The sequence below is a fragment of the Phyllobates terribilis genome, unplaced genomic scaffold, assembly GCF_046119375.1.
Source record: "Phyllobates terribilis strain yellow unplaced genomic scaffold, ASM4611937v1 Scaffold_8__6_contigs__length_399053987, whole genome shotgun sequence".
NCBI classification, from domain to species: Eukaryota; Metazoa; Chordata; class Amphibia; order Anura; family Dendrobatidae; genus Phyllobates; species Phyllobates terribilis.
This window is the reverse complement of record NW_027362768.1, coordinates 169,186,834-169,207,145: the sequence shown is the minus strand read 5'-3', so window position 1 is coordinate 169,207,145 and position 20,312 is coordinate 169,186,834. Positions and strand designations below refer to the sequence as shown.

The 20,312-nt window shown below is 45.2% G+C and overlaps 1 long non-coding RNA gene across 1 annotated transcript in view; it reads left to right on the top strand.

Annotated features, from left to right (window-relative positions):
• LOC141156457 (uncharacterized) overlaps positions 1 to 20,312 on the top strand; it is a 147,195-nt gene that overhangs the window by 37,677 nt on the left and 89,206 nt on the right. The window contains exons 3-4 of the long non-coding RNA XR_012247625.1: positions 12,271 to 12,453; positions 12,789 to 12,845. This is a non-coding gene — a long non-coding RNA (uncharacterized lncRNA). The remainder of the gene's footprint in view (positions 1 to 12,270; positions 12,454 to 12,788; positions 12,846 to 20,312) is intronic.

Sequence of the window (20,312 nt, the reverse complement as noted above, 5' to 3'; positions counted from 1 at the left end):
GCACCAGCAGCATACTGGGTGCAGCTCTGATCAGGTGCTAGTCAGTGTGGTGATTACGGGTGTGGTGGCTGCAGATCCTGCTGTGAGCTCCTGATCTCTGAGAGCCAACACCTCTCCACCTGGGGACCTGCTTTCTCTCTTTCCCGGAGGGAGAGCTGGTTTCTGGGATAAGTGAAGGAGCCAAGCCCCAGGCTTCTGCTTCCCGAACCAGGCCGGCGGGGGGCAGAAGAAACCAGCAACCGGCCTGCACATCAGAGGACTCGGGGGTGAGACGCTCCACCAGGAGTCGCAGCAATGTGGCTCCTACTCCTCCCGGGATTGTGGAGACCCCTAGAAGACGCAAGGCTTCCAGCATGGAGGTAAAGCCTGACAGCGGCGTGCATGATGGTGCTCCTTCCGGAGGAAAGCGGAGTGCTCACGGAGGTGAGGCCGACCTCCCTGAGGGGGGTTGGGCGCTGCAGGGACCCCGGGAGTCTGTGTCCACCTATGCCTCCCGGGTCATGATCCGCCTCCGTGAGTATGAAGATGCCAGTAAGCTCATCAGGAGGCTCCGGGAGGAGCTGCGCTGCACAAGCGCCAAAGCTGCGGGGGCCTCCAAACAGAGCAAGGCTAAACTCCAGGCCGAGGTAAAGCGACTGACCAGCGAGATTCACCTGCTGGAACTGAGGAAAGCTGACATCAGGGAGCAGAGTGGTCATTTCAAAGAAAAACTAATAAATGAAGACCGCTTTAGAGAAATGGCTGATACCAGAGAGCAAAGGCAGATGGGGCTGCAGCCTGAGAGCCAGGTGGATGATGAGAGTGATGATGACCAGCAGGAAGCCCCACCTGGCAGCCTGCAAAGTCACCCGCAGGCCACGTGCAGCGAGCTCCCTGCAGGACAGGCGACAGTGACATCCGGTCGCAGTTCTGCCGGCTCTGGGGAGGACAGTGATAGCAGCGGCCAGGGAGGGGCGCTAATGGCGGAGATTAAGCTCCTGGAGTCCCCAGTGTGCCTCCAAAACTTCCATCTTGGTGACGATCTACCAGAAGAGGCACCTGGGGGCCACAAAAAGGCAAAGAAGACCAAGCCAAAGCTGCAGGAGGCGGTAAGATACGTATATGCCCCCCTCCCTGTACCCCCTGAGTCGGCGGCAGGCTCAGCTCGCTGTATAAGCCCCGTTGCCCAGCCCAGCCCGGGTTCTGCTGTGGATCCGGTGCAAAGGCGCGGGGAGATTACAGAGCGCGGTAGTGAGGCGCAGAGCTCCGTCTCTGCTTGTAGTAGTGGGGACGTAGCAGGAGGTGCATCAGCCGAGAGGCTGGACAGTGAGGGCGGCCCGGCGGCGGGCGTTCCATCAGGCCACGATGCTGTGGTGCGCTCCTCAGTGGGAGGGGGGAGCAGCCCGGTGTCGGGGGCAGCTCCGGTAGCCTCGGCACCTCTGAATGCTGTTGCCGCTGATCACTTAGTTGAGAAGCGACGGCAGTGTGAGGGGGCTGTCGGGGCTGAGCGTTCCGGTCCTCCCACGAAAGTGCTATTTTGTGTTGGCGTCGCTGGTCCGGAAGATCCTGATGCTAAAGATCAGTGGCGCCTAACAGCATCTAAAGATCAGCGGCACATTATTCCGAATGCCAAACAGCGGAAATTACCGACCAATGATGTGGAGGGCACACATAAGACCGGGGGTGAGGTCGCCTCCAGTTCTATGGAGGTGACTGAGCCCCTTGTGCCTGATGCGGAGGTCAAAATGTCATCCGCCATTGTTACTGGTCCAGCAGGAATGAATGTGGTGGTGGGGGTGAATGAGGCTAATCCATTGTCTAGTGGTGTGGTTGCTGGTTTGGTGGAGGGTGAGATGGAGGTGGGTAATGGTGTTGCTGTTCGGGCTGATGTGGTCACTGGTCCGGTTGCCCCCCCGCGGGTGGCAACACCTGTCCAGAGTTATGCCAGTGTCACCTCCGGGGCAAATAGGGCATCCTCCTTGGGGACGGCATGTTGCAACGGCGCCTTCTGGAGGCTCTAAAGAAGGGGGAGAGATCACTAATGGTAGAGGGTCGAGAGGTTGATCTATCCTTCTGGATAGAGAGGCATGGCCTCGGGGCCTTCCGAGAGCAAAAAGGGGGGGATACAGTGTGGTCCCTCCCAACAGCCGGGCCAGGCAGTGTGCGTAGGAATGTGGTCCGTCTTCGGTGGAGGGGCAGTGATGCATGTCCTCCAAGGTCTAAAGTTGTGGAGCTCCTGCTGAGGATGGGCTTCAAGGCGATTGACATCTACGCCTTGATACATCCCTATTCCACGCCTGAGTTTGATATCAGCTTTGTTCGGCCGGAGGGGCTTGAGCTCTTCTGGGCGAATTATGAGCTGGCAAAAAATGAGCCCGGCTGGCGAGACTTTGCCGTTCAGGCAGTGTGTCGCCAAAACCAGATCAAGAAAGTGACCGTGATGACTCGTAACGAGTCGCTTTCTTGCTATGACATCATGACGTGGCTTGGTCGGTATGGAGAGGTGGTGGAGATGCCAAAGAAAAACCGCGACGAGTTTGGTATCTGGTCAGGGGCCTGGACGTTTATGCTAAAACTTAAGCGTTCAGGTGGTACGGTTGCCCACATTCCATCGTCTGCCTTCCTGGGTAGGGATCGTATCCTGGTCTTCTACCAGGGGCAACCGAAGCTCTGTCACAGGTGCGGCGACCCCACACACTTCAGTGCAAACTGCACCGTGCAGAAATGCGCGTTGTGTGGGGGTGTCGACCATCTTGCCGCCTCTTGTGTGGAGATTAGGTGCCACCTGTGTGGTGAGTTAGGTCACCCAATCAGCCGTTGTCCTCGCTCCTTCGCTAATGCAGTCGAGACCCCGGTGGGAGTAAGCCGTGAGGCCGATTCTGCTGGGTAGGGGACTAGCAGGGGTGGGGGAGCCGAGGGGCCAGGGAAGAAAAGCAATAAAAAGACGCCTGCCCAGCTGAGGCGTCTAGACAAGCGCAGACAGGAGAGGGAGCGGGGCGAGCCCCAGACTACCGGGGCAGCCGCTGTCCTGGATGCCAGTCTTGCTGCTGAGGCCCCGAGGGATGATGAGTTGGATGAGGAGGTCAGGAGGATCCACAGGAAGGAAACCGCCTCTGCCTCAGAATCCTCCCATTATGAAAGTATGGATGAGGATAATAAGCGGTGGCTAGAGAACAAGCGTAAGCTCGGCACCAAAAAGAACAAAAAGAAGGGAGATAAAACATCTTCTCCCGCTCTGACCAAGGTACCTAAGGAAGGTAAAACTGACTCCCCTCTGGTTGGTCTTTCCAACCGGTTCCAAGCCCTTGATAACATCTCTTCCTCTGAGGAGGAGGCCGAGGGTGAGGTTCCGGCTTCAGCGGAGCTTACAGGGGGTGCCGAGTCTCCTTCTCCTGGGGATGCAGGGTCCTTGGGGGGAGGGACTGGCCCAGAGTCCGGAGACGAGGACGAGAAAAGAAGGAAAAATGTGGGAATGGACACCTCTGTGTCATTAAAGAGGGGGAAGGATTCCTCCTCTGAGGCAGAGGGTAAGGGGAGTGGGAAGAAGAAAGCCATCTAACTCAATCACCAATGATGGCGGTACCCACTCCGTTGACGCTGGCTTCCATTAATGTCGCCAGCATTAAGTCAAATATGGCTAGATTTGCGGCCTTTGATTTTCTCAGCCGGGTTGAAGCTGACATTTTCTTTTTGCAAGAGACCAGGCTGCCAAATATGGCAGAGGTGTTTATAGCTAAGAGGGAGTGGAGACTCGGGCCCTCCTATTGGTCTCTTGCGGCCGAGCCGTATAGCGGAGTGGCGGTCCTTTTTACCGCACCGGTAGAATGCCGACGGGTTATTGAGTTAGAAATGGGGAGGTGCCTGATATTAGATGTCCTCATGAAGGGACAGGAGCTTCGGCTCATTAACATTTATGGTCCCCAATCTAAGTGGGACCGGAAGTGTCTCTTTACGAGGATCAAGCCCTACCTTTTTACGAGTCGGCAGGTCGTCTTTGGAGGGGACTTCAACACTGTCACGAGGCCCCGGGATAGAGGAGGTTCCAGAGACAAGCTGACTTATGATAGCGTCGCCCTTAATAGTATAGCTAGTGAGGCTCGCCTGGTGGATGTCCACATCCGGCACACCGCAGGCCACGAGGGGTTCACCTATCATAGAGGTAACTGTAGGTCCAGGATAGACAGGTTTTATTTAAAGGAGGAAGCCGTCTCTTCAGCAGTATCTGTTGTTGAGGTGGAGTTCTCCGATCACTGTATGATTTTGTTTTCCCTGAATGTTACAGAGACCCCCCGGATGGGAAGAGGCTTTTGGAGGCTCAATTCGTCTCTCTTGGAAGAAGCGGAGATAAGACAGTCCTTTGAGGATTTTCTTCAGAGCCAGGTACCCTTACTGGATCTTTGTAGTAGTAAGTCAGAGTGGTGGGAGATGTTCAAGAAAAGGGTGGCGAGATTCTTCCGCCAGCTCTCGAGCCTCAGGAGCCTGGACAGGTATCGCCTGTATCAGGGCCTGAGGAGGAAACTCGAGCATCTTGTCTCAACTGGAGGTAGCCGCGAGGAGATCTCCAGAGTGAAATCTTTGCTAATGAGGTGTCAGTATGATAGACACGCATCTTTGGTTTTTGAGAGGGATTACGGGAAGTACCGCTCGCCCGACCCTTACAGAAACTGCAAGATGTCAGTGAATAGTAAAGTTGTTACAGGACTGGTTGACACTGCGGGGTCCCTGAAAAGATCCAGATCGGGGATCCTGGAGGTCGTCAGATCCTTCTACTCGCACCTCTTGGGGAAGAGGGATCTGGATTGGGATGAGATGTCGGCTTTTCTGGCTGAAGCCGTCCCCGAACCAGGGGTAGACCCCTCTCTTGGCGTTTTGACAGAGATGATCAGGGAAGAGGAAGTTAAGTTGGCGATTGAAGGGCTTGCCCTGAAGAAATCTCCCGGTCCGGATGGCTTAACATCTGAATTCTATAAGACCTTTAAGGACGCCTTGGTTCCCCTCTTGACTGAGGTATTCAATGAGTGTCTTTCCTCGGGCACTCTGCCAAAGTCAATGAGGAGGTCTGCCCTGATCATCTTGTCAAAGGGTAAGGACCCATCTTGCATTGAGAATTGGCGTCCCATAGCGCTTCTCAATGCAGACAGGAAGGTTTTGGCAAAGGTGCTGTTTAATCGGCTGGTGAAATTTGCACCCCAGCTCCTTTCGGGGGCCCAGCATTGCTCTGTTCCGGGCTGCAGTACAATTAGTGCTGTACTCTGTGTCCGAGAGGCGGTGGAGCAGGATAGGGCTGGCCACTGAAAGGGGTACATGCTGTCATTGGACCAGGCAAAAGCGTTTGATCGGGTTAATCATGAGTACCTCTGGTCTGTCCTTCTGAGGTATGGCCTGCCGGGGGGGTTCGTTGATTGGCTTAAGACCTTGTACGCTGGGGCAGAGAGTTTCCCGCTTGTGAACGGTTGGATTGGCAGCTCTTTTGAGGTTGGGTGTGGTGTTCGCCAGGGTTGTCCCTTGAGCCCGCTACTGTACGCGTTTTCGATTGACCTACTTCTTAGGAGGGTGGAGCGTGGACCGTTAGCTGGGATCGGGATGGACCGGGCAGCACTGGAAGCCACTCTGAGAGTGGTGGCGTATGCCGATGACATCACCGTTTTTGTTTCCTCTGATGGGGAGGCAGAATGGCTGATGTAAGAGGTAAATCGCTACTCGGAGGCATCCGGGTCTAAGATCAACCGGGATAAGTGTGAGAGTCTCTGGCTGGAAGGAGGAGATCCTGGTTTTGATCTCCCGGACACCCTTCCAGAACCCAAAGTCTCTGCAAAAGTTCTTGGCATCGAATTTGGCCAGGGGGATTACCCCAAACAAAATTGGAACAGCAGGCTAGAGATCGCCACTCAGAAGGTGAACCAATGGAAGGGTTGGTCTTTGACCCTAAGGGAAAGGGTAAACCTGATCAAAACTTACCTGCTCCCTTTGCTGATCTATCTGGGCAGTGTGTGCATCTTGCCAGAGCCTCTCTGGACTCGGGTCTACAGTTTGTTCTTTCAACTGTTATGGGGGAATAGACTGAACCTGGTCAATAGGGAGGTTACTTACCGTACGAGGAGACTAGGAGTGTTGGGTATGGTCAACCCTGTGGTATTCCTTGTGAATACCTTCATTAAGATCAATATTGCAAACCTCTGGAAAGAGAGGGCTCCTCCGTGGGTATTCTCCTGTAAGGGATGGTTTCAGCCTTTCTTCCAGGAATGGGAGACAGGAGGGCAAGTGAAGGATCTCCGCACACCGCATGGACATCTCCCGGCTTACGCTACCGTGGTTCTGAAGGTAATTCGCCGGTGGGGTCTGGGAATGTGGGAGGTCAGGACTCTGCCAAGGAAGCTCCTTGACAAAAGGGTTCTGTTGACCCATTTTCAGAGGCCTCTGGCGCTCAGTGATTGCCCAAGTCGGGATCTTGGGGTGGGTCTGCATCTTTTGAATTCTATCAGGATCCCCTCGAAGGTTTGGGACTTGGCTTGGCGCTGCTTCCATGGGAAACTGTGTGTGAGGGACAATCTGAAGTGTAGGAGCTCTGAGGACAGGAACTGTCCTCGGGAGCATTGTGGTACCATGCTTGAAAGCATGGACCACTTCCTGCTTCGTTGTCCCTTTAACACAGAGGTGTACAACAGGGTGGGCACCTCCATTGGCTGGCCCCGGCTGGCCGGTCTCTCTTATGCGGAATGGGCCTATGGAGCATTCGGGGACCTGGGTGGTCGGGCACGCTGCACCTTATTTCTAGTTAGCGCAGTGGTTAGGTATCACACGTGGAACGCACGGTGCTTAGTATCGACGCAGCGGAAAATCCTCCCAGTGGACGATGTGTTTAGGACCATACTCGGTGACCTGGTGAAGGTGCGTTCTCTGGAGTATGAGAGACTGGGTACACGGAGGGCCGCTCTCCTCTGGAGGGGCTTTTCTTTTAGTGTGCCCTAGTCTGGTCGTCTCCTCTCCTGGTGGTGGGCTGCTGCTGACGCCATAGATTTTTGTTTTTGATCAGTAGACAGTGATGTAGGGCTGCAGGCGCCGAACTTGGGCTTTGTCAGTTGTGGTTATTGTATTGTTTGTTTCTGTATATATTGTATATATGGGTTTGGGTGTAGGTGTTAGGTTGGGTGGAGGGAAAAGGGGGGAGGTGGGTTCATCTTGAGGGACACTGGTTATTTGGGTGAAAAACTGGCACTGCCTGATCTGGCCTATGGACGTTGGACATGGACTGAGGCATGAGACGCAGGACCAGCTTTCAGGTCAGTGCCGGGGAGGGACTGGTGGGCTCGAGTGTGGGGGGTTTTGTTTTGTCTTGTATATATTTGTATAGTTAGCATTTATTTTATTTATTAAAAAAAAAAAAAAAAAAAAAAAAAAAGAATGTATATATTAGTTTGTATATAATTTGTCGGTTATTGTTTATTATATTGTTATTTTTTTTGTTTGGTAACCGGACCAGATGTCATGGTGTAGGTAATTATTATTGTGTATATATGTATAATATGTGTGTGAGGAGAGGGAGCGGCTGGACCAGTTCATTACATTGTTTATTTTCTGGTTATTAATTTTGTTATGTTTCTGTTATTATTATTGTTATGTTTTTCATTTTTATAATAAAAGATCTACAGGATGTAACTCAGGATCAGTAATGTAATGTATGTACACAGTGACTGCACCAGCAGAATAGTGAGTGCAGCTCTGGAGTATAATACAGGATGTAACTCAGGATCAGTACAGGATCAGTAATGTAATGTATGTACACAGTGACTGCACCAGCAGAATAGGGAGTGCAGCTCTGGAGTATAATACAGGATGTAACTCAGGATCAGTATAGGATCAGTAATGTAATGTATGTACACAGTGACTGCACAAGCAGAATAGTGAGTGCAGCTCTGGAGTATAATACAGGATGTAACTCAGGATCAGTAATGTAATGTATGTACACAGTGACTGCACCAGCAGAATAGTGAGTGCAGCTCTGGAGTATAATACAGGATGTAACTCAGGATCAGCACTGGATAAGTAATGTAATGTATGTACACAGTGACTGCAACAGCAGAATAGTGAGTGCAGCTCTGGGGTATAATACAGGATGTAACTCAGGATCAGTACAGGATCAGCAATGTAATGTATGTGCACAGTGACTGCACCAGCAGAATAGTGAGTGCAGCTCTGGAGTATAATACAGGATGTAACTCAGGATCAGTAATGTATGTACACAGTGACTGCACCAGCAGAATAGTGAGTGCAGCTCTGGAGGATAATACAGGATGTAGCTCAGGATCAGTACAGGATCAGTAATGTAATGTATGCACACAGTGACTGCAACAGCAGAATAGTGAGTGCAGCTCTGGAGTATAATACAGGATGTAACTCAGGATCAGTACAGGATCAGTAATGTAATGTATGTACACAGTGACTGCACCAGCAGAATAGTGAGTGCAGCTCTGGAGTATAATACAGGATGTAACTCAGGATCAGTCAGGATCAGTAATGTAATACATGTACACAGTGACTGCACCAGCAGAATAGTGAGTGCAGCTCTGGGGTATAATACAGGATGTAACTCAGGATCAGTACAGGATCAGTAATGTAATGTATGTACACAGTGACTACACCAGCAGAATAGTGAGTGCAGCTCTGGAGTATAATACAGGATGTAACTCTGGATCAGTAATGTAATGTATGTACACAGTGACTGCACAAGCAGAATAGTGAGTGCAGCTCTGGAGTATAATACAGGATGTAACTCAGGATCAGTAATGTAATGTATGTACACAGTGACTGCACCAGCAGAATAGTGAGTGCAGCTCTGGGGTATAATACTGGATGTAACTCAGGATCAGTAATGTAATGTATGTACACAGTGACTGCACCAGCAGAATAGTGAGTGCAGCTCTGGAGTATAATACAGAATGTAACTCAGGATCAGTATAGGATCAGTAATGTATTGTATGTACACAGTGACTGCACCAGCAGAATAGTGAGTACAGCTCTGGAGTATAATACAGAATGTAACTCAGGATCAGTACAGAATCAGTAATGTAATGTATGTACACAGTGACTGCACCAGCAGAATAGTGAGTTCAGCTCTGGAGCATAATACAGGATGTAACTCAGGATCAGTACAGGATCAGTAATGTAATGTATGTACACAGTGACTGCACCATCAGAATAGTGAGTGCAGCTCTGGAGTATAATACAGGATGTAACTCAGGATATTCTGTATATAGAAAGTGACTACATTATGTATGTGTGGATTAGTTGTAATGATGAATTTATACTTTAGATATGTTACAGTGGTGGCCAAAAGTATTGGCACCCCTGCAATTCTGTCAGATAATACTCAGTTTCTTCCTGAAAATGATTGCAATCACAAATTCTTTGGTCTTATTATCTTCATTTAATTTGCTTGCAAAGAAAAAACACAAAAGAGAATGAAGCAAAAATCAAATCATTGATCATTTCCCACAAAACTCCAAAAATGGGCCAGACAAAAGTATTGGCACCCTCAGCCTAATACTTGGTTGCACAACCTTTAGCCAAAATAACTGCGAACAACCACTTCCAGTAACCATCAATGAGTTTCTTACAATGCTCTGCTGGAATTGTAGACCATTTTTCTTTGGCAAACTGCTCCAGGTCCCTGATATTTGAAGGGTGCCTTCTCCAAACTGCCATTTTGAGATCTCTCCATAGGTGTTCTATGGGATTTAGGTTTGGACTCATTGCTGGCCACCGTAGAAGTCTCCAGTGCTTTTTCTAAAACCATTTTATAGTGCTTTTGGAAGTGTGTTTTGGGTTATTGTCCTGCTGGAAGACCCATGACCTCTGAGGGAGACCCAGCTTTCTCACACTGGGCCCTACATTATGCTGCAAAATTTGTTGGTAGTCTTCAGACTTCATAATGCCATGCACACGGTCAAGCAGTCCAGTGCCAGAGGCAGCAAAGCAACCTCAAAACATCAGGGAACCTCCGCCATGTTTGACTGTAGGGACCGTGTTCTTTTCTTTGAATGCCTCTTTTTTTTCCTGTACACTCTATGTTGATGCTTTTTCCCATCTACTTTTGTCTCATCTGACCAGAGAACATTCTTCCAAAATGTTTTAGGCTTTCTCAGGTAAGTTTTGGCAAACTCCAGCCTGGCTTTTTTATGTCTCGGGGTAAGAAGTGGGGTCTTCCTGGGTATCCTACCATACAGTCCCTTTTCATTCAGATGCCGACGGATAGTACGGGTTGACACTGTTGTACCCTCGGACTGCAGGGCAGCTTGAACTTGTTTGGATGTTAGTCGAGGTTCTTTATCCACCATCCGCACAATCTTGCGTTGAAATCTCTCGTCAATTCTTCTTTTCCGTCCACATCTAGGGAGGTTAGCCACAGTGCCATGGGCTTTACACTTCTTGATGACACTGCGCACGGAAGACACAGGAACATTCAGGTCTTTGGAGATGGACTTGTAGCCTTGAGATTGCTCATGCTTCCTCACAATTTGGTTTCTCAAGTCCTCAAGACAGTTCTTTGGTCTTCTTTCTTTTCCCCATGCTCAATGTGGTACACACAAGGACACAGGACAGAGGATGAGTCAACTTTAATCCATGTTAACTGGCTGCAAGTGTGATTTAGTTATTGCCAACACCTGTTAGGCACCACAGGTAAGTTACAGGTGCTGTTAATTACACGAATTAGAGAAGCATCACATGATTTTTCAAAGGGTGCCAATACTTTTGTCCATCCCCTTTTTTAGGTTTGGTGTGGAATTATATCCAATTTGGCTTTAGGACAATTCTTTTTGTGTTTTTTCCTTGCAAGCAAATTAAATGAAGATAATAATACCAAAGAATTTGTGATTGCAATCATTTTCAGGAAGAAACTGAGCATTGTCTGACAGAATTGCCGGGGTGCCAATACTTTTGGCCACCACTGTATATGCATTTGATCTATTAATTAATTCTCCACTTTTGCCCGTAGTTTTCGGAGTGTATGTAGACCATGCTGCTGTGTAATCTCTGTTCTCCGTAGATGACCCCATCATTACTTCTTACTGACAGATTTGTAGGTAGGAAAACAAGGCACAAGTAATATTTCCATTTTTCGGGTAGAATCTGGTCAACTACTCACAGCAAAATGTTACTCAAATGCTAAAAATACCGTATTAACGGGAAACTGAGCATCTTTTTAGGAAGCAGCTGTCAACAGAGGAGATGGGCAAAGCAAATGGTGGAGTAACCCGGCATACAAACCCCGGCCAGATGATTGCTATTACTGGCACGGTGCGCGGCTCTCACTGTGGCATCACGGTGTAACTGGCAGAGTCTGACATCTCTGTATCAACTAAATCATTTTTACCGGCTAAGTAAATGCTGAATTCAGCACAATGTGCCAGTTTTCCATGATTTGCTACTAGACTTTCCTCACTCTGTAGCTGGTGTTCACGTTTTTTCAGAACAGAAACCCATTTATATATTTTCTCTGAATTCATTTCAGAGAATCTTAATGAAAATTCTAAATGTAAATAAATTCAATTAAAGGGGTTTTCTGGGAATTAAAATTTGGAAAATGTCCGGTAAATCTAGGTGTCTTATAGAAATAAAGTTTAGTTGCATGCCTTTTACGTAGTTTTGTTCTCAGATCCATGGTGGACGCAGCTCGTTGTGCTTCTTCAGGGCACGTCAGTAATTTAGCTGACAGCTCCAAACTACATTTCCCACAATGCACTGCGCTGGATGGAAACTGTTATTCACTGCTGTGCTGTCACACGCTATCTGTAATATTTATTCAGTGTTTTATCATTTTCTATCTCTATTTTTATTGCTGAGATGTGACATCTTCTCACTATCGAGATTCACTACCATGAGGCTGCTGCATTCCCTGCCACAGCTTTTATACAGGCTATGATAGACCCTCCTGATTGGCTGCACTATACCAAGTAATGAGGTAGCTGCAAGATATTATGGGGAATACTGTGACATTCTCGCATGGCTGCTGCATTTTCTGCCTAGGCTTTTATATGGGCTATGATAGCTCACTCCCTGCTGATTGGCTGTGTTATACCATGTAGTGTGATATCTACAAAAATTGATGACTGTTCTGCGATGCTTTACCACCATGTGGCTGCTGCATTCCCTGCCACAGCTTTTCTACAGGCTATGATAGAATTTCCTGATTGGCTGTACTATACCATGCGATGTGATAACTGCAAGGTTTTATGGGGAAAACTGTCACATTCTCCCATGGCTGCTGAATTCTCTGCCTCGGCTTTTATACAGGCCACGACAGTCCACTCCTTGCTGATTGGCTATGTTATACCATGTGATGTGACATCTACAAGAAATTAAGTGATATCTACGTGAAATTATCACTTTTCTCCGAGACTTCTGGCACTGGATAGATGTTTGACATCCCAAAATGTATTGCACAAGGCGTTTAATAGGCGACAGGACAAATGACAGGTGAGTGGCGAGATATTATTTATAGTTATTTTTTTCATGCCCTTCCCGGCTTTCTACAAATCATCAAAATAGTGGATTTTCAGACATTATGTTGTTGAATTCACATTGAAACGAATCACAAAAAATAAAAAATAAGGAGACTCCAAATATTTTTGTAAAACTCTAAGCTAATTCAATTATTCTCAAACCGATTCACTTATTTATAATATATCCTGTCACAGAAATATGCTTTTTTATTCCACTTATGAGCCACCTTACCCCTCCCTGCCTTCTGAACTCATAATTCACTCTACAAAACTTTTAAAATCTGTTTTTTTTTTTGCAAAACAACACAGACTGTTGGCTCACTGATGGATCAGAAACAACACAAAGAGACTGTGCTGATTTTACTAGTAAGTGTCTTATCTCTCCATTTATCTGACTTCACAGCAACACTGCTCAGTACTTTTGTATAATGTCCTCCATGCAGCTGCTTTTGAACACGAGCTACATATAGAGACAAGGGATCAGGAATCCCTCATGTCTGTGTGTTCTGTCTATGGGAGAAATCATAGCAGCTATTCTACACCCACCAGCTCAGAGACAACTGAATATTAGAGATAGAGCATGCAGAAGGGGAAAACTGGTGGAAAATGCAGGATACAAGTCATATAATGGTCACAAATAGTGTTATTCCTCATATACAAGTGTCTTAGCTCTCCATTTATCTGACTTCACAACAACACTGCTCAGTATTTTTGTATAATGTCTTACATGCAGCTGCTTGTGAACACGAGCTACATATAAAGACAAGGGAGCATGAATCCCTCATGTCTGTGTGTGCTGTGTATGGGAGATATCATAGCAGCTATTCTACACCCACCAGCTCATAGACAATAGAATATTAGAGCTAGAGCATGCAGAAGGGGAAAACTGGTGGAAAATGCAGTATAAAAGTCATATAATGGTCACAAATAGCGTTATTCCTCATATACAAGTGTCTTAGCTCTCCATTTAGCTGACTTCACAGCAACATTGCTCAGTACTTCTGTATAATGTCTTACATGCAGCTGCTTGTGAAAACGTGCTCCAAAAAGACAAGGGAGCAGGAATCCCTCATGTCTGTGTGTGCTGTCTATGGGAGACATCATAGCAGCTATTCTACACCCACCAGCTCAGAGACAACTGAATATTAGAGCTAGAGCATGCAGAAGGGGAAAACTGGTGGAAAATGCAGTATACAAGTCATATAATGATCACAAATAGTGTTATTCCTCATGTACACAAACACATCTTGTTCTAAAAATGATCGGTGTGATTTAAGATACTTTTGTTTTAATTTGTGCAAAAAAAAAAATCAGATGCAAAATGTAAGATTGCTTGAGTCACAAATGTCCAGACTTGCTTCATTTTACTCTACTGTAAAATCAGAATATTATGAGGCATGCAAACGTCCCGCTGTAAACACCTGCTCATACAGTGGATCGCTCAGTGCATGATCCTCTTCATATAAATTGCAGAATGAGGGAGAGAATTTCATGAAAAGAATTTCTCCTTTGCTAAAATCTCCAAAAAAAAAAGAAAAATGTCTTCTTGGATTCGTGAGTGGGATCGTATATCATTCTAATGAGGAGTCCGTCATTCCAAGACTTTGGTCTCTCTCATATCACAAGCAAATCTGTCCAAGGAGTTGACAAGGTACAGACTTCAAGTTCAACTCTTAGCAGTGATTATAGCCGACAATGATGGATATTCCGGGGCTTTTAGGTTCTCCAAATAAGCTTTTCTAGATAAATAAAATATTTGCAGAGCTTTCATGACAGATAAGAGCGAAAGCTTGAAGTCAGTCCTGAAGAAGTTCATCATTGTACGAAATGACACGTTATAGCAGACGGTATTTTCTGCTATTTCTTTATCAAAATAAAAGCACAGACTGCGCAGGTCCAGCAGGTTATGAAAATTTCCTTCTCACAATGTCTGGATTTCTTTTAATAAAGAACTGGCAAAAAATCTATAATTATAATGTAAACAAACGTACGTCACCTGAGGACATATACAGGTAACCTTCATACGTGAAACAAAGATGTGTTCAGGACTGAAGCAAGAGGTGAGAAAAAATGTGCGCAATGTAAATATAAAAACAATAAAATCACACCCTATGCACAAGAATATAACTACTATAATACTGCTCCTATGTACAAGAATATAACTACTATAATACTGCCCCTATGTACAAGAATATAACTACTATAATACTGCCCCTATGTACAAGAATATAACTATTATAATACTGCCCCTATGTACAAGAATATAACTGCTATAATACTGCTCCTATGTACAAGAATATAACTACTATAATACTATCCCCTATGTACAAGAATATAACTACTATAATACTGACCCTATGTACAAGAATATAACTACTATAACACTGCTGCCCCTATGTACAAGAATATAACTACTATAATACTGCTCCTATGTACAAGAATATAACTACTATAATACTGCTCCTATGTCCAAGAATATAACTACTATAATACTGCCCCTATATACAAGAATATAACTACTATAATACTGCCCCTATGTACAAGAATATAACTACTATAATACTGCCCCTATGTACAAGAATATAACTACTATAATACTGCCCCCTATGTACAAGAATATAACTACTATAATACTGCCCCTAAGTACAAGAATATAACTACTATAATACTGCCCCCTATGTACAAGAATATAACTACTATAATACTGCTCCTATATAAAAGAATATAACTACTATAATACTGCTCCTATGTACAAGAATATAACTACTATAATACTGCCCCTATGTACAAGAATATAACTACTATAATACTGCCCCTATGTACAAGAATATAACTACTATAATACTGTCCCCTATGTACAAGAATATAACTATTATAATACTGTCCCTATGTACAAGAATATAACTACTATAATACTGCCCCCTATGTACAAGAATATAACTACTATAATACTGCCCCCTGTGCACAAGAATATAACTACTATAATACTGCTCCCATGAACAAGAATATAATACTATAATACTGCCCCTATGTTCAAGAATATAACTACTATAATACTGCTCCCTATGTACAAGAATATAACTACTATAATACTGCTCCTATGTACAAGAATATAACTACTATAATACTGTCCCCTATGTACAAGAATATAACTACTATAATACTGCCCCCTATGTACAAGAATATAACTACTATAATACTGCCCCCTGTGCACAAGAATATAACTACTATAATACTGCTCCCATGAACAAGAATATAATACTATAATACTGCCCCTATGTTCAAGAATATAACTACTATAATACTGCTCCCTATGTACAAGAATATAACTACTATACTACTGCCCCTATGTACAAGAATATAACTACTATAATACTGTCCCCTATGTACAAGAATATAACTACTATAATACTGCCCCCTATGTACAAGAATATAACTACTATAATACTGCCCCCTATGTACAAGGATATAACTACTATACTACTGCCCCTATGTATAAGAATACAACTACTATAATACTGTCCCCTATGTACAAGAATATAACTACTATAATACTGCCCCCTATGTACAAGAATATAACTACTATAATACTGCTCCTATGTACAAGAATATAACTACTATAATACTGCCCCTATGTACAAGAATATAACTACTATAATACTGTCCCCTATGTACAAGAATATAACTACTATAATACTGCCCCTATGTACAAGAATATAACTACTATAATACTGCTCCTACATACAAGAACATAACTACTATAATATTGTCCCTATGTACTAGAATATAACTACTATAATACTGCTCCTATGTACATGAATATAACTACTATAATACTGCCCCCTATGTACAGGAATATAACTACTATAATACTGCCCCCAAGGTACAAGAACATAACTACTATAATATTGTCCCTATGTACTAGAATATAACTACTATAATACTGCTCCTATGTACATGAATATAACTACTATAATACTGCCCCCTATGTACAGGAATATAACTACTATAATACTGCCCCCAAGGTACAAGAATATAACTACATTAATACTGCTCCCTATGTACATGAATATAACTACTATAATACTGCCCCCTATGTACAGGAATATAACTACTATAATACTGCCCCCAAGGTACAAGAATATAACTACTATAATACTGTTCCCTATGTTCAAGAATATAACTACTATAATACTGCTCCTATGTACAAGAATATAACCACTATAATACTGCCCCTATGTACAAGAATATAACTACTATAATACTGCTCCTATGTACAAGAATATAACCACTATAATACTGCCCCTATGTACAAGAATATAACTACTATAATACTGCTCCTATGTACAATAATATAACTACTATAATACTGCCCCATGTACAAGAATATAACTACTATAATACTGCCCCCTATGTACAAGAATTTAACTACTATAATACTGCTCCCTACGTACAAGAATATGACTACTGTTACGGATCCGGGTGGTGGAACCTCTGTGCTGCGGAGCAAGGAGGGACCCAGAGGGGCGTAACTAAGTATCAACTCAGACCGACCCTTGTCGTACGGCGGCTAACGACTACGGGACCAGGGAGGGACCGAGTAGATGGACCAGGTGCTACTCTGGGGACGACCTTGTAAGAGAGCAGGTGACTCCCATGGGTCAGATGGCAGAGACTGACCGATACTGCAGATGGGCACAGCAGGCTGACGAGAGGTCCGGGTAGATGAACTGGCAGAGACAGCAGGCGACAGGCGGAAGTCTCTAGGTAGGCTGTCGGGTGGTCACGGCAAGTGACAGGCGGGAGCCTCTAGGTAGGCTGTCAGGTGGTCACGGCAAGTGACGGGCAGGAGCCTCCGGGTAGGCAGACAGGTGGTCACGGCAAGTGACAGCCGGAAGCCTCCAGGTAGGCTGTCAGGTGGTCACGGCAAGTGACAGGCGGGAGCCTCTAGGTAGGCTGACAGGTAACAGGCTGGTGCTTACAGGTAAGCAGGCGGGCGAAGCCCATAGATAGACTGGCGGACTGAACAGAAGACAGACTGTCAGGCTGTAGAGTAGTCAGGCTGGCGGACTGGACTGATAGTCAGGCAGGCGGGCAGGACTAGTAGTCAGGCTAGCAGCGGGACCTGAGGGCTGAAGCAGAGGTAAGTACACTGTGCATCAACTAATGCTCGGGCACCTCCATTTTGGAGGAGGTGCCTTATATATGGGAGGACCTCCAGCAATTGGCCGGGGACTCCTTAAGGTGGCGCACGCGGCCCCTTTAAGAGGAAGGGAGCGCGCGCCCTAAGCACAGTGCCCGGGAAGCTGCGCGCGCCGGCAGCAGAAGCAGGAAGAGGAGCTCTGGAGGACGCCGGGCAGGGAGCGCAGCGGTGAGAGGGACGGCGTCTCTGCCTGGCAGAGGGCAGAGACGCCGATGCTACAACTACTAAAATACTGCTCCTATGTACAAGAATATAACTGCTATAATACTGCCCCCTACGTACAAGAATATGACTACTATAATACTGCTCCTATGTACAATAATATAACTACTATAATACTGCTCCCTATGTATAAGAATATAACTACTATAATACTGCCCCCTATGTACAAGAATATAACTACTATTATACTGCCCCTATGTATAAGAATATAACTACTATAATACTGCCCCTATGTACAAGAATATAACTACTATAATACTGCCCCTATGTACAAGAATATAACTACTATAATACTGCTCCTATGTACAAGAATATAACTACTATAATACTGCCCCTATGTACAAGAATATAACTACTATAATACTGCCCCTATGTACAAGAATATAACTACTATAATACTGCCCCTATGTACAAGAATATAACTACTATAATACTGCCCCCTATGTGCAAGAATATAACTACTATAATACTGCTCCTATGTACAATAATATAACTACTATAATACTGCTCCCTGTATACAATAATATAACTACTATAATACTGCCTCTATGTACAAGAGTATAACTACTATAATACTGCCCCTATGTACAAGAATATAACTACTATAATACTGCCGCTTTATTGTTATTGCAGTGTACTCTGTACGTTTTCATACACGATTATTAATGATTCAGGGTTGGGTAAGATACTAATATTCTTTCTTCGTGTATCTCCATATTGCTTGCTGACGTCTCTGACCACATTACAGTAGCTCTACAAGGTCTTCTCCATAAATAAATGCTCTCCGCGTCCCGGCTGGAAATGATGACACGACTCCTCCTCTTCTCCAGCTTCTCGGGTTCACTTTGATTCCACTTTTGGGATTTGGGTTTGTGCAGAGATGATGTGATTGTAGCTGTAAAGTCTATTTGCGCCGATGTTTGCTTCATATTGAAATCACTAACGAGACATCTGGAACGAGTTTGATCATGAAGTCAGTAACTAGTCCGCCACCTGAAGAACATTAGATCTCAGCCCGGTACCCGCTGTAGGGGATAAAACTGCTTCTCTATAAAACGCAACCTGCAGTCCTGTAAAGTAAATGGTGACATCTAAGATCTTGAGCTGCTCCACCATAGGGGAATAGGGATTGTGCCGTGTGTACATAGTCTCAGAGTCTAAGTCCGAGAGGTGTCCAATATCCACATGGTGTAGGAACACATATGGATACTATATATCATCCACCAGGTTATGAAAGCAGCTAAACTACTGCAGGAAAGTCAAAGGATTTCTTCTTATGTTTCATTAAATTTTGCAATAAGAAAGTCAAATTCATCATGAAATGAAAATCTTCTAATAAGGAATTATGGAATATTAGGAAGTTCTTAAAGAATTACCCGCAACTCCATACAGGGAGCTGCAAGATGGTGTCGATAGAGATAGCAGTAGAGAAGTAGGGGAAGATTTCTTCTTCAGTAAGCTTCCTCCCGGTATACAATACATGTAAAAAGCTGAGGATGCAGCCATAACTTTACGTTCCCCTAACTACCAACTCATAGCAGGTCTGCTAGGCTTCATCCAAAAGCTGCTCAGATATACATGCATCCAGTTCTAGGTGCAATATATGTTCCTCCTCTGGGATCCCTGTCTATTAGTTGGACAGAAGTCTTATGTACCCAGGTGCAAGGCTAAACTTGACTGCAAAAAAGAGATGCTTGCTTGTTCTCCCTTCAGGAATTTTAGAAAAATTCTACATGTACGATTGGATCTCTTGTTGGAATGTCCCTTCAAGATGGTTGAAGATAAAGAGTTTATGATCCACCATGTCCCCTCAACTCCTGGTGCCCCAATGATGCATAGAAGGACATTATGATGATTATTCTGCTGCAACGTTGATCTTGTTCTGCTGCAATACTCATTTCTGATCCAGAGCAACCACACTGTTCATCACTGATCTTGCTCTACTACACCAGTCATCTCTGATGCAGCACAACCACACTGCTCATCACTGATCTTGCTCTACTACACCAGTAATCGCTGATCCAGCACAACCACACTGCTCATCACTGATCTTGCTCTACTACACCAGTCATCGCTGATCCAGCACAACCACATTGTTCATTACTGGTCTTGCTCTACTACACCAGTCATCTCTGGTCCAGCACAACTACACTGCTCATCACTGATCTTGCTCTACTACACCAGTCATCTCTGATCCAGCACAACCACAATGTTCATCACTAATCTTGCTCTACTACACCAGTTATCTCTGGTCCAGCAAAACCACACTGCTCATCACTGATCTTGCTCTACTACACCAGTCATCTCTGATCCAGCACAACCACACTGCTCATCACTGATCTTGCTCTACTACACCAGTCATCTCTGGTCCAGCACAACCACACTGCTCATCACTGATCTTGCTCTAC